Genomic DNA, 13,970 nt, shown 5'->3' on the forward strand with positions numbered 1-13,970 from the left:
TTAGTCATTCATTCAATTGAACAAATATTAGTTGTGCAAACATTATTTGTTAGACACTCTACCCTGGTATTAAGGATTGTAGAGAAAGAGAAAAGGAGCTGGAAAGAGAGAGAGAGAGAGAGAAGGGCAGGGCAGGGCAGGGATGGAGAAGGGAAGTGCAGGGATGGGGAAGGGAAGGGAAGGGTCAGGAAGGGTATGGAAGGGAAGATGATTTTGTCAGAAGCTCAGCTGAGCTAGAGGGAACTGAGCTGCAAGGTATCAGAGTAGCTGATGAAGACAGCAAACCAAATGAAAGTAGCAGTTGAAACTTGATCATTTACTGTGATAGCATAAACAAGAAGCTAAACTGGCAAAAGTGACAACTCCCCAATTCCATCCCCCACCTTGGCACTGCATGCAGTGTGTCTCACTGCTGAGGGGCCTTAAGCAAAAGGATTCTACTGTTTAAAAGATTTGGGAGCTGGTAAGATGGAGAGGGTGATGTGCTGGAATGGAAAAGTAGAATAGTTAATGTGGAAAAAGATGTGTTCAAGGTTCTCCCCACTCCACCTAATAAGAAGTTAAGGCAGAGGAACCCAAAGAAAGTCTCAACAGAAGGCCCTCAATCAAATGGCCTCTGAATGGAGGTCCTCTGAGCTAAGAATACAGATGTATATGCATAAGAGCATCACCTGCAGGTAGGCCTGAGTCCTTGACTGCAACTCCCTGATTCAGAGACTGGAATGCAGTGGCTGTTTACCAAGTCTAGTGTGGGGAATGCAGTTTTTCTGCCTAGTAAAACAACTGTAATAGCCTATAGCTGGGTCTGAAAAGTCACATATGTTTTGGGCTGGAGAGGTGTCTAGGAGCTATGTTCTTAAAACCTGATATGTGAGAAATAGTGTGTGCATATTATTAATTAATTAATTAATATTTTCACAGAAAAATAATTTTATAAATTATTAATAGTCATCATCTTTAATGGAGCGCCTGGGTGGCTCAGTTGTTAAGCGTCTGCCTTCGGCTCAGGTCATGATCCCAGAGTCCTGGGATCGAGCCCCGCATCGGGCTCCCTGCTCAGCGGGGAGCCTGCTTCTCCCTCTCCCACTCCCCCTTCTTGTGTTCCCTCTCTCGCTGTGTCTCTCTCTGTCAAGTAAATAAATAAAATCTTAAAAAAAAAAGTCATCTTTAATCAATGGGATTATGATTTTTGTTATTGTTAATATGTACATATTAAAATGAGACTGTAATGAGAGTTCAGAAGACTGGTGGTCACTTCCTAACCAAAAAGATACTGTGAGTTAGGATGAACTTCCCAGTGACAGGTTTCTTCTGTTTACAAATAATATCCTTTCTCACCTCTGTTATGCTGTGTCAGCTTTTACTGTATTGGAAAGGGCTAAAATTGGGAGAAATCATGACTTGCACTTCTGCATGAAAGCAGAATTTTGTTTTCCTCTATATTAATAATCCTTCAGAAAATAAAATTGGGAGCAAAGTGGAGACATACATACCCAGTTTCCTAAAGTGGAAACATCAAGAGTAACTAGTATAATTTGGCAAGCCAAATTGACCTTAGTTATCTAAAAATATATCATCCCAACCACATAAGGGCTAAGTCAAATAAAAAAAGGCAATGGCACTATTGATAATCTGTATAATATATTGGAATGAAAACACTGGAGACAAGGCAATAAACTTGGTTGGGAAAGAGTTAATGCAGATCAGCACTAGGATGATAGAACTGGAAATCAAAGAGAAAGAACAGATGGGAAAGAGTTTACAGAATGAAAATCTGTGGGATTTAGGAATTAATTGGTTGTGGAGAAGAGGGAGTGGTAAACAATTACTCTGAGGTTTCAAATCTAGTTGACTTAGCAAATTGTGATGTTATCTCTCTATATAAAGTACTTAGCCATGTTTCTCTGAGATTCAGCTGATCATGGTTTTTATTATGTTTCCCCAGATTCAGCTGAGTTGGGTTTTCACTCAGTCAATCCAATCAATAAACAACCAGTGATGACATGGAAACAATATAAGTCTGAACCTTGGAAAGATATATCTGAATATTCTACACATGAATAACCTGTGTGTGTGTGTGTGTGAGAGAGAGAGAGAGAGAGAGAGTGCAAAATGTGCAGGAGAGCAATAATAATAAGCATGTGCCCAGCCATTAATCTGTGCTAAGCATTGTTCTTAATGTGACTTTTTATGCATGAACTCATTCAAACCTCAAACAAAAATCATAATTAGGTACTATTATTATCTTGATTTTTACAAATGAGGAAACTGAGGCTTAGAGATTTCATTTTCCCTAGGGCCAGAGAACCAGTATGTGGAGACACAGACTCATTTCAAGTCATTCTGATTCCAAGGCCTACAATAAGTCCTTATAATATCCTTCAATTTCCCAACCCAGTGTAGTTGGGGAGAATGGCTATGTAGACCGTCACATCTGGGGTCCTTTGGCAACAAAGACATGGCGGAGCTTAGAAGCAAGGAGAAGCTCACTTGTGGGAGAAGCCCTGCCACTCAGATTGCCTGAAGCATAGGATGAAAATTGCTAGTGCTCGAAGAGGCAAAGTGGATTTAATCCATGATCCATGGCTGGAACAACTCAACACTCCATTAAAGCCTGGATACAGAACTGGATTGGGTGGGATTAGGAGATTTAACCACTAAAAAGACTGAGTTCCCTAACTAGAAGGACAATGCTAGGTTATGGAGCCTGTGTTCTAAAATGATTCTAAAACATTCCTCTCACCTTTAAATCCCCCTCAGGATCAACTCATAAGACTTCATCTGCATTCAAGAATATATGAGAGAAGTATATAATAAATTATAGGAGTGTAATGTACAGCATGGTGCTAAACTAATAATACTATATTGCATACTTGCAAGTTGCTAAGAGGGTAGATCTTAAGAGTTTTCATCACAAGAAAAGAAATTGAAACTATGTATGGTGACAGATGCTAACTAGACTTGTTGCGATAATCATTTTGCAATATATATAAATATCAAATGTTGTACACCTGAAACTAATATAAGGTGACATATCAATCATATCTCAGTAAATAAATATATAATGGGAAAAATTCAGGCCCAGACAGACTAAGCAATCTAGACATAATGATGAACTCTGTAGACTTGCCACACTGCACAGACTGATAGGCTTCAAATACAGATCACTATAGACCTTTTCAGAACCATAACAAATAGACTAACATGAATATTATTTTACCACCTAATATTCTTTATCTTCTTCTTCCTCAGGAATCTGTCTCCACATTCTGTTTTGACAACTCATGTAATTCAAGGGAAAATGACTTCATCCAAAACCCAGAGGTTAACCCTGATAAAGTACAATAATCAGAGCAATTCTGCCCACTTTGGTGGTGACGAATTAGGAATGGACTCATATCTTAATAGGCTGAATGAGACAAAAGGTTTTCTGGATGTTTTTAGAAAGGTTCATAATAGTTTATTGTTGTTTTTTTTTCCCCGTAAGTAATTCATTCCCACTTTCTGTAAATGAAGAGTTCTTACCCCAGTTGCTCTTGGCACTCATTTTATGATCAGAAGTCAATCAGCCATAGAAAGAAGGTAGTATTCAAGATGGCAGTTGGGAGAGACAAAGAGCAAAGACTTCTAGAATATTTTTTAATGGCTAGACCCACTGATCCTGATACTTGTCCTAACTTTGGGTACACATTTATGTGAAATAATTGTTCTTATTATTTAAGCCAGTGTGAAGCAATGTACCTGTTTCTTACAGAGAAATGTATTCTATTGATATGTTGACAGTTTGGTTAAACTGAGCAGTTCCGATATATGCCTGTTTGGTTTTATAGGTCATTTGAGACCTTGATCCCTCTAGAAAGAATAATACTCTGGATATACTGACTGCTGTGTCTGGACCCACAAACACAGACATACTGATTGTCTTAGTCACACTAATTATGATAGTCACACAGGTCCAGTACCTAAAAGTCCCTGTGCATCTGCCCAGCTTATGTCTGAAGAAATCTTTCAGTCATGTGCAAACAGGAAAGTATCTACCCTCCCTAGGTTCTTTTATGCTACTGCATTTAGCTGGGTGGTGGACTGGAGGCCTGGCTCAGCTAGGACAGCTGGGCCCTCTCTCTCCAAGTGGTCCCTTCATTTCAAACACTTTCATGGTGCTGTGGCCACCAACGGGAAATCACCTAACAGTGTTAACATAGCAGCTGCAAGATTGCTTAAGGCCTACCTTTCCTAGTCTCATGATATCACTTCTCCTACATTCTATTGGTCAAGCAAATCACAGGCCAGTCCAAACTCAAGGAGAGTAGAAATAAACCCACATTTATTTTTTCCCCTGGAAATTAAACTATACATTATCTAGTAAAGGCTCTGAGAATGGATACTTGAATAAAAGGAATCCGTCACCTGAGTTAACACATGATTATCACTACCTGATAGACAGGTTTAGTGATGCTATTTAAGAGCAACAATTTATGCATAGTACTTTAAATAGGTTTTTCTAATGACTTTTAAATTGTTTTTCATTAGTCTCTTGATTTAAAGATGGGAGAGGGCAATTGGGGACAAGCAGATGAAGGAAGCTAACCCTCAATTCCACTCAACCCTCTCACTTCGTTTTTTTTTTTTTTTTTTTTTTTAAGATTTATTAGAGAGCACTAGGAGAAGCAGGCTCTCTGCTGAGCAGGGAGCCCAATCAGGGCTCGATCCCTGGACTCCGGGATTATGACCTGGGCCGAAGGCAGATGCCTAACTGAGTGAGCCACACACGTGTCCCAACCCTCTCACTTCCTACTCAACCATAGTAGTCTAACTTTATCTGTCTTACATATTGAGTTTCTGGACAATATTTTATTAGGAAAGTAATTCTATTGTTAAAAAATATTTTAATGAGCTTTACATATTTTTTATGTTATTTTGTATAGTTTATCACATTTTAGCAATTTGGGATTCATAGTCTTATATTAAAAAAAAAAAGCAAACCTGTAGTTCAAATTTCTCATATTCAAGTTTAGCTCATGTTTCAGGATGGTATTTTGTACAAAGGTATGAGTCTGCCTGACTATACACAGAAAAATTTAGGATTCTTAAGTTATCTACTATAACAATATCAGATTATATGCCCATTGCTTTTCTAGTACCAGCATTACAATTTGACATTGTTCTTGAGTTTGAGTAAGAGTAACAATATTTTCAGTACAGTAAGGAAATTTTACTTTATTTTTTTAAAGATTTTATTTATTTATTTGACAGAGAGCAGGTAAGAGAGCAAAAGAAAGCACAAGCAGGGGGGCCAGCAGAGGGAGAGGGAGAAGCAGGCTCCCCGCTGAGCAGGGAGCCCGAAGATGTGGGCTTGATCCCAGGACCCTGGATCATGACCTGAGCAGAAGGCAGATGGTTCGCCAACTGAGCCACCCAGGAGACCCAGGAAGGAAATTTTAGATTTGCTATCTTAAAATATTGAGTTTCCCCATTGATAAGTTAAATCTAAAATTATTTTGTTTACCACATTATATGATAAGATGTTGTTCTTTTTTTGAATTATTTAGTACATATTTTAGGGAATTCTATGGCCTCTAACTGTTCTCCCAAGATGGTCAAAACAAAGCACAATTTGGTTTACTAAGAGCAGAATTACTTTGTTAGTAAGACAGTGATTTTTTGTTTGTTTGTTTTAACCTCAGCTGTGAAACATAAAGCAAAAGAAAAACAGATATATTTGGAAATTTCATATATGACAAGACTGAAGGAATTACACTCCTTCACTAGATTCATCCTCTTCTTTCTTAAGAGTTAGACTTTGGATAATGCGCTTCTCTGTTCCATAAAAGAAATTTCCACTGAAAGTAGAGAAAGAATAACCCCTGCCTTTCATTATGACCCATCATATCATACTCTGTACATTTTGAGTAGACAGATGAGGTGAAATTTCTACTTTTCTTTCTTATTGTAATAAGTCAACTTTAAGATCACCTATATTCTTAGACAAAGGTTTAGTAATTTCCAGTGCTGAAACCTTTAATCATTCATGGTGCCTGTAACAAAAAGATAGAACTTATTTCAAAAATAGCAATCTTGTCACTTGGACTGAAGAAAGAAATCCACAATGTTAATAGATCACAGTGACAGTTTTTGTGGTCAGAAATAGGACAGAGGCAAAAAGATAAAGTACTGTTTCCATTTATCTTTCTCAGTTGTATGGACAGGTAGAGGGAGAAAGAATCTGAACATGCAGATATTTCACACTGGTTAAGAACAAAACAAAACAAAAAGAGTATTCGATTTTATCCAGTAGTTTAAACTTTATGTTGACAGATAATGGAACTATTTTTTTTGTCGGCTCTAAAGATTTAGTCACTCATCTAATCGTTTTGTCATTTGCTTATTTATTCTTCAAAAAGTATTTATTGAACACTTGTATTGTTTCATATACTGTGCTAGTCAATGTTGTTCTAAGAATGAAAAAGATGATACTAGCTATCAAAATAAAGTACTTGAACCATATCAACAAACAAAACATTAAAGATAAAATTCAGGAACGAATTTTAGCCAAAACAAATTTATCTAAATATGTGGTGATCATTGCTGACAAAGTCCATATATTCTGCAAAACTAATAGAGATTTTTACATATTCTACTCAATTAAACATTAGAGTATTGAAATCTTCTAGGGGAAAAACCATATAAAATCAAATTCATTAAGAAATAAAAAAGGAAAATATTCAAGCTAAAGTAGTGCTTTATTAAAGACTATTAAATATAATGAAATATTTCATAACTAGTTGTCACTGCTGTGATGTCTTACAAGGGATAAAATATATCGTATTATATTTTAAGAATCTTTAGTCTTTAGTGAATTTCCCTAATGCCATTAAATGTTGAAGACATTTTAAATTTTAGAAAAGTTTATTCAATCATGATTTATAAGATTGTCTATCTTGAAGTGAGCCTATTAAACCAACATTTATTGTGAACTTTACATACAAATCTACCAGATCTTATTCAAATATACATTAACCTTTCATACTATAATCAGTCTGTATGAATGGTTTTGGGTTATCTCAAATCTCATTAAAAAAAAAAATTGAACTTTTTTCTCTTGAGATGTAAAGCTATGCTTCTTATGAATGGTGTTTCTCCAAGGCAGCAATAACAAAGTTTATATAAATTTCTCAAATTTCTTGAAGGATGAAAACAGAAGAAAAAAATCCAGTTTAAGATTTATTATGTATTCACTATATGACATGCACTATACTAATAAGGTAAGTGAGTTTTGTTGTTTTCACTTTTATAGATGAGAAATTGAATTTTTAAAGATTAAGATTTCAATCTGATGCTGTATCCTGACTCCAAAGACACGCTTTTTGACCTTAAAACATGTAGTTTTCAATGGCCTACTGCTTCATTGCCATTTTATTGATGTTAATGTGGAGCCTTCAACACAGATTTCGAAATCACAGGAGAATTAAAGCCCAGGTCCTCCACCTTCGAGCCCAGTGCACTTTCACTATAACTTAAAGCTTTTCTTTTGTATTTTTTTTTAAGATTTAATTATTTATTTTAGAGAGAGGAGGGTGTGAGGAGCAGAGTGAGAGGGAGAGAGAATCTTAAGCAGTCTCTGCTCTGAGTGCAGAGCCCGATGTAAGCTTGATCTCAGACTTGAGATCACCACCTGAGCTGAAACCAAGAGTTGGTTACTTAACTGACTGCACCACCCAGGTGCCCCTCAAAGCTTTTCTTAATAGGACAAAAATTAAAAACATTATACCAAATAATCATAAGAAAAGTTGTTAATTTTCTGAAAAGGACTATCTTGAAGAAAAACACATATTTCCATATGTTGTGATCATCTCAGATTCTATAAATATTATTTTATTAGTTTGGCAAATTTAAGACATTTACATAAGAAACTTAAGAATTTAATTCTGTTTTACTGAATTAGTTTCTAAATACCTCTCTAGTCATTAAAAGAAGATTCACATGTAGCTCAGGACCGTAAAACTATTAAGCAGATTCTCACAGAATCTATTTCAGGATGAGTGGCTCATGTAGCATCTACTCTTCATTGTATCTATTGATAATTAAACTAGTGGATAGAGAGAAAAGAAGGGAAAATGAAGGAAAATGGCCCCCTAGTATAAAACATTACAAAGATTAAACTACCAAGCTTTTCTCTCTGGCACCTTAGGATGTATGAATACCACTTTATTTTTCACCAAAAAGATGCACACAATACTCTCAAAGATTTATAGAGCATGTGGGAATAACACACGATAAATCTGAAGTAAAAATAATCAGTTGTATAAAGCAACTTCTGCAAAAACAAAAAAATACATGTTCACGTGCATTTGTTTATTAAAACTGATTTAGAAATAATTAATGGAAGGCTTAATGTATTTATCTTCCTAAAATTGATTCTCATTTATTAAGGAACATAATTTTCTTCTAACATGATGATCATTACTGAGAGGTTTCTAAAACAGTAAGGTTCTGTTATAAAAATAGATTCCCTATGGTAGAATGATTTATATGGGGAAACCACTATGAAATCAACCTCACCATTGTTGGTACTTTCAAAGGATGCCTTTTGTTGATTAATGTGCAGAATGAAAATAAGCTATTAATTTTAATGTTCACATGGTTTCAGAATTCTCTCTTATAGAAAATATATTTTCATTAAACTAGGTTCTGTTTAATTTTTATTCTTTTTTTTTTTTTGATGGTAGTTTTACGGTTTTATTAACACAAATAAGACGCACACAACAAGCTGTCTATTCATTTTTTTCGCTGCGCAGGCTGCCTGGCGTTGGGACTGGTGACTCTGATCGCCAGTTGAGCTGCTCTTTCCACAATAGCTTTGCGGTTCTAGGATGAGACACTGTGAGCAATCTCTGCACAGTAAGATTTGTTGCACATCAGCAGCACTTCAAGCTCCTTGACGTTGTGGACTAGGAACTTCCGGAAGCCACTGGGCAACATGTGCTTTGTTTTCCTGTTGCTCCCGTAACCAATGTTGGGCATCAAGATCTGGCCCTTGAATCTTCTGCGCACCCTATTGTCAATGAATCTGGGTTTCTGCCAGTTGCACTTAATTTTGACATAGCGGTCTAACTCATGCCGGATGAACTTCTTGGTCCTCTTTTTAACCATCTTGGGCTTCACCAGAGGTCTGAGGGCAGCCATGATGCCCAGTAACAGATGGCTGCCACCTCCGCAGGCAGCGCCGAGGAAGAGAGGGGAAGGAAGTGTTTAATTTTTATTCTTATTCTATATTTTGTTGAAAGATGTATTTCCAGGTAATATGTGGATTTTCATTAATGTCTGTATGAACTATATGTAGAGATACAGTGGTTATCATGGCACAAATTCCACATGTAAGAAATGTCAAAGCATTATATGCTATTGAAAAAAACAAAGTACCTATGAGTTATCATACCCCCTATAGGAAGTAGTTATTAATATTTTTCATATCTTGAAGTTGCTTAAGAATCTGAAGAAAGACATACCCACAGCCACCAGTGTCCAAATTTTGTATGCTAAAATCTTTTATTCAATGTCAAGGAAACCATAAACATTTGAGTCCACTTTGGCATAGATCAATATAATTTATAGTCTATATAGTAAAAACTAATATTCATGATAGATTAATTGAGGATTCAATAAACTTTGATCAGATATTGACCTATATGGGAAAAAAAAAAAAAGAGAGAAATGGTATATTAATCCCAAAAGTTAAATTAAATAAAATTCCATGGATTAAAGAGTAAAATAGCATTTTTTAAAAGATTTTATTTATTTATTTGACAGAGAGATAGAGAGCACATATAGGCAGAGCAGGAGGCAGAGGGGGAGGGAGAAGCAGGCTTCCCGCCGAGCAGGGAGCTCGATGCGGGGCTCAATCCCAGGACCCCGGGATCATGACCCGAGCGAAGGCAGACACCTAACCAACTGACCCACCCAGGTGCCCCTAAAATAGCATTTTAAAAATAGAATGCATGCTATATTTATAGGACTTCTACCTGTTGTAGGATTATTTTTCCTCTTTTTTTTTCAAATATTTTATTTATTTATTTGACAGAGAGAAAGAGCACAAGCAGGGGGAGTGGCAGGAAGAGGGAGACAGAGAAGCAGGCTCCCCGCTGAGCAGGGATCCTGATGCGGGACGCAATCCCAAGACCCTGGGATCATGACCTGCGCCAAAGGCAGACGCTTAATCAACTGAGCCACCCAGGCACCCTATTTATCATCTTTTAAAAATTAGTTTTATTGAAGTACAATTGACATGCAACAAAACACTTGCAATTGGATCAGTTTTGCCAAATCCACAGATTTGTGTAAGCAGCACTATAACCAATATACAGAACATTTCTATCACCCCAAAAACATTCCTCATGATATTTTTAGTCAATCTAGCCTGCACTTATTCCCAGATCCAGTAGCCACTAATCTGCTTTCAGTCACTACAGATTAGTTTTGCCTTTTCTAGAATTTCACATAAATGGATGCTTTATACTCTTTTGTGCCTGGCTTCTTTCAGTCAGCATGTTTTTGAGGTGTGTTCATATTATTTTACATATTAGTAATTTATACTCTTTCTAAACATAAGTTACTTTTTAAAGTAGCATAAAAACAATAGATTTAACTAGATATATAGTAAATGTATTTTTATGTCAGAAAGAATTAATAATGGCTCAGATGGTTAAGTGTCTGCCTTCGGCTCAGGTCATGATCTCCAGGTCTGGGATCAAGCCCAACATCAAGCCCCACATCGGGCTACCAGCTCAGTGGGGAGACTGCTTCTCCCTCTCCCACTGCCTCTCCCCCTGCTTGTGCTCTGTCTCTGTCTCAAATGAATAAAAAAAATCTTAAAAAAAAAAGAAGTTAATATAAATTAAAAGACACAGGGAAAAGTGAATAAATATGTCCTATAAGTGAAACAAAATATTGTATCTTTGGTATATATAAGTTAATTAGGCAATATTTACTACTACATTAATAAAATAAAAAGGAAATTCATAGAAAACCAGCAGAAAATAAAAATAAACTGACATAAAATATCTAAGTTCATTAATAAAAAAAGGTGTGTTAACAAAATAAGAAGATACCTATTTTTCTCACTGTAAAATTATTATGAAAAACAATATGATCATAATAAATATCCTCAGAATGCAGTGACATAGACACCTTCATATACTATGTGTAGCAATTTCTACAAATTTGTAATTGAAAGATTCCTAAAAAAAGAAATTTCTAAGCCCAGAGAGTTTCACTGTAGAATTCTACCAATTATTTAATGAAGAGTTCTACATAATCTTTTCTCAAAAATAGAAAAGGGGTCTAAAATGAATCTCTTGCAGACAGGATATCCAAGAGTCTTGTTTTTTTGTCCAATCGGATATCCTGTGTCTTTTGATTGGGGCATTTAGCCCATTTACATTCAGGGTAACTATTGAAAGATATGAATTTAGTGCCATTGTATTGCCTGTAAGGTTACTTTACCATCAAAAAGGAGAATTATAGACCAATATCCTTGATGAACATGGATGCAAAAATTCTCACCAAAATACTAGCCAATAGGATCCAACAGTACATTAAAAGGATTGTTCACCACAACCAAGTGGGATTTATCCCTGGGCTGCAAGGTTGGTACAGCATCCACAAATCAATCAATGTGATACAATACATTAATAAAAGAAAGAACAAGAATCATATGATCCTCTCAATAGATGCAGAAAAAGCATTTGACAAAGTACAGCATCCTTTCTTAATCAAAACTCTTCAGAGTATAGGTATAGAGGGTACATACCTCAATATCATAAAAGACATCTATGAAAAACCCACAGCGAGTATCATTCTCAATGGGGAAAAGCTGAGAGCTTTCCCCCTAAGGTCAGGAACACGGCAGGGATGTCCACTATCATCACTGCTATTCAACATATTATTAGAAGTCCTAGCCACAGCAATCAGACAACAAAAAGAAATAAAAGGCATCAGAATTAGCAAAGAAGAAGTCAAACTCTCACTCTTTGCAGATGATATGATACTTTATGTGGAAAACCCAAAAGACTCCACCTCGAAACTGCTAGAACTCATGCAGGAATTCAGTAAAGTGGCAGGATATAAAATCAATGCACAGAAATCAGTGGCACTCCTATACACCAACAAGACAGAAGAAAGAGAAATTAAGGAGTCGATCTCATTTACAATTGCACCCAAAACCACAAGATACCTAGGAATAAATTGAACAAAAGAAGCAAACAATCTGTACTCAGAAAACTATAAAATACTCATGAAAGGAATTGAGGAAGACACAAAGAAATGGAAAAATGTTCCATGTTCATGGATTGGAAGAACAAATATTGTGAAGATGTCAATGCTACCTAGAGCAATCTACACATTTAATGCAATCACTATCAAAATACCATCCACTTTTTTCAAAGAAATGGAACAAAAAATCTTAAAATTTGTATGGAACCAGAAAAGACCCCGCATAGCCAGAGGAATGTTGAAAAAGAAAAGCAAAGCTGGTGGCATCACAATTCCGGACTTCCAGCTCTATTACAAAGCTGTCATCATCAAGACCGTATGGTACTGACACAAAAACAGACACACAGATCAATGGAACAGAGTGGAGAGCCCAGAAATGGACCCTCAACTCTATGATCAACTAATCTTCGACAAAGCAGGAAAGAATGTCCGATGGAAAAAAGACAGTGTCTTCAACAAATGGTGTTGGGAAAATTGGACAGCCACATGCAGAAGAAGGAAACTGGACCATTTCCTTACACCACACACAAAAATAGACTCCAAATGGTTGAAAGACCTAAATGTGAGACAGGAGTCCTTCAAAATCCTAAAGGAGAACACAGGCAGCAACCTCTTCGACCTCAGCCTCAGTAATTTCTTCCTAGAAATATCGCCAAAGGAGGGAAGCAAGGGCAAAAATGAACTATTGGGACTTCATCAAGATAAAAAGCTTTTGCAAAGCAAAGGAAACAGTCAACAAAACCAAAGACAACTGACAGAATAGGAGAAGATATTTGCAAATGACATATCAGATAAAGGGCTAATATCCAAAATCTATAAAGAACTTACCAAACTCAACACCCAAAGAACAAATGATCCAATCAAGAAATGGGCAGAAGACATGAACAGACATTTTTCCAAAGAAGACATCCAAATGGCCAACAGACACATGAAAAAGTGCTCAACATCGCTTGGCATCAGGGAAATCCAAAACAAAACCTCAATGAGATGCCACCTCACACCAGTCAGAATGGCTAAAATTAACAAGTCAGGAAATGACAGATGTTGGCGGGGATGTGGAGAAAGGAGAACCCTCCTACACTGTTGGTGGGAATGCAAGCTCGTGCAGCCACTCTGAAAAACAGTATGGAGGTTCGTCAAAAAGTTGCAAATAGAGCTACCCTACAACCCAGCAATTGCACTACTGGGTATTTACCCCAAAGATACAAATGTAGGGATCTGAAGGGGTACGTGCACCCTGATGTTTATAGCAGCAATGTCCACAATAGCCAAACTATGGAAAGAGCCAAGATGTCCATTGACAGGTGAATGGATAAAGAAGATGTGATACACACACACACACACACACACACACACACACACACACACACACACACTGGAATATTATGCAGCCATCAAAAGGAATGAAATCCTGCCATTTGCAATGACGTGGATGGAACTGGAGGGTATTATGCTGAGCGAAATAAGTCAATCAGAGAAAGACATGTATCATATGATCTCACTGATATGAGGAATTCTTAATCTCAGGAAACAAACTGAGGGTTGCTGGAGTGGTGGGGGGAGGGAGGGATGGGGTGGCTGGGTGATAGACATTGGGGAGGGTATGTGCTATGGTGAGCACTGTGAATTGTGTAAGACTGTTACTGTAAGACTCAGCAGTAAAAATGAATGCCCTTTTGATATAGGCAACAACCTATCTTAAT

General features: G+C 36.7%; 1 pseudogene; it reads right to left on the minus strand.

The window, feature by feature from the left end:
• Positions 1-8,775: 8,775 nt before the first annotated feature.
• Positions 8,776-9,183, minus strand: LOC116635767 (annotated as a pseudogene).
• Positions 9,184-13,970: the final 4,787 nt, after the last annotated feature.

The sequence above is a fragment of the Phoca vitulina genome, unplaced genomic scaffold, assembly GCF_004348235.1.
Source record: "Phoca vitulina isolate PV1807 unplaced genomic scaffold, GSC_HSeal_1.0 scaffold11, whole genome shotgun sequence".
In the NCBI taxonomy this organism is placed as follows: domain Eukaryota; kingdom Metazoa; phylum Chordata; class Mammalia; order Carnivora; family Phocidae; genus Phoca; species Phoca vitulina.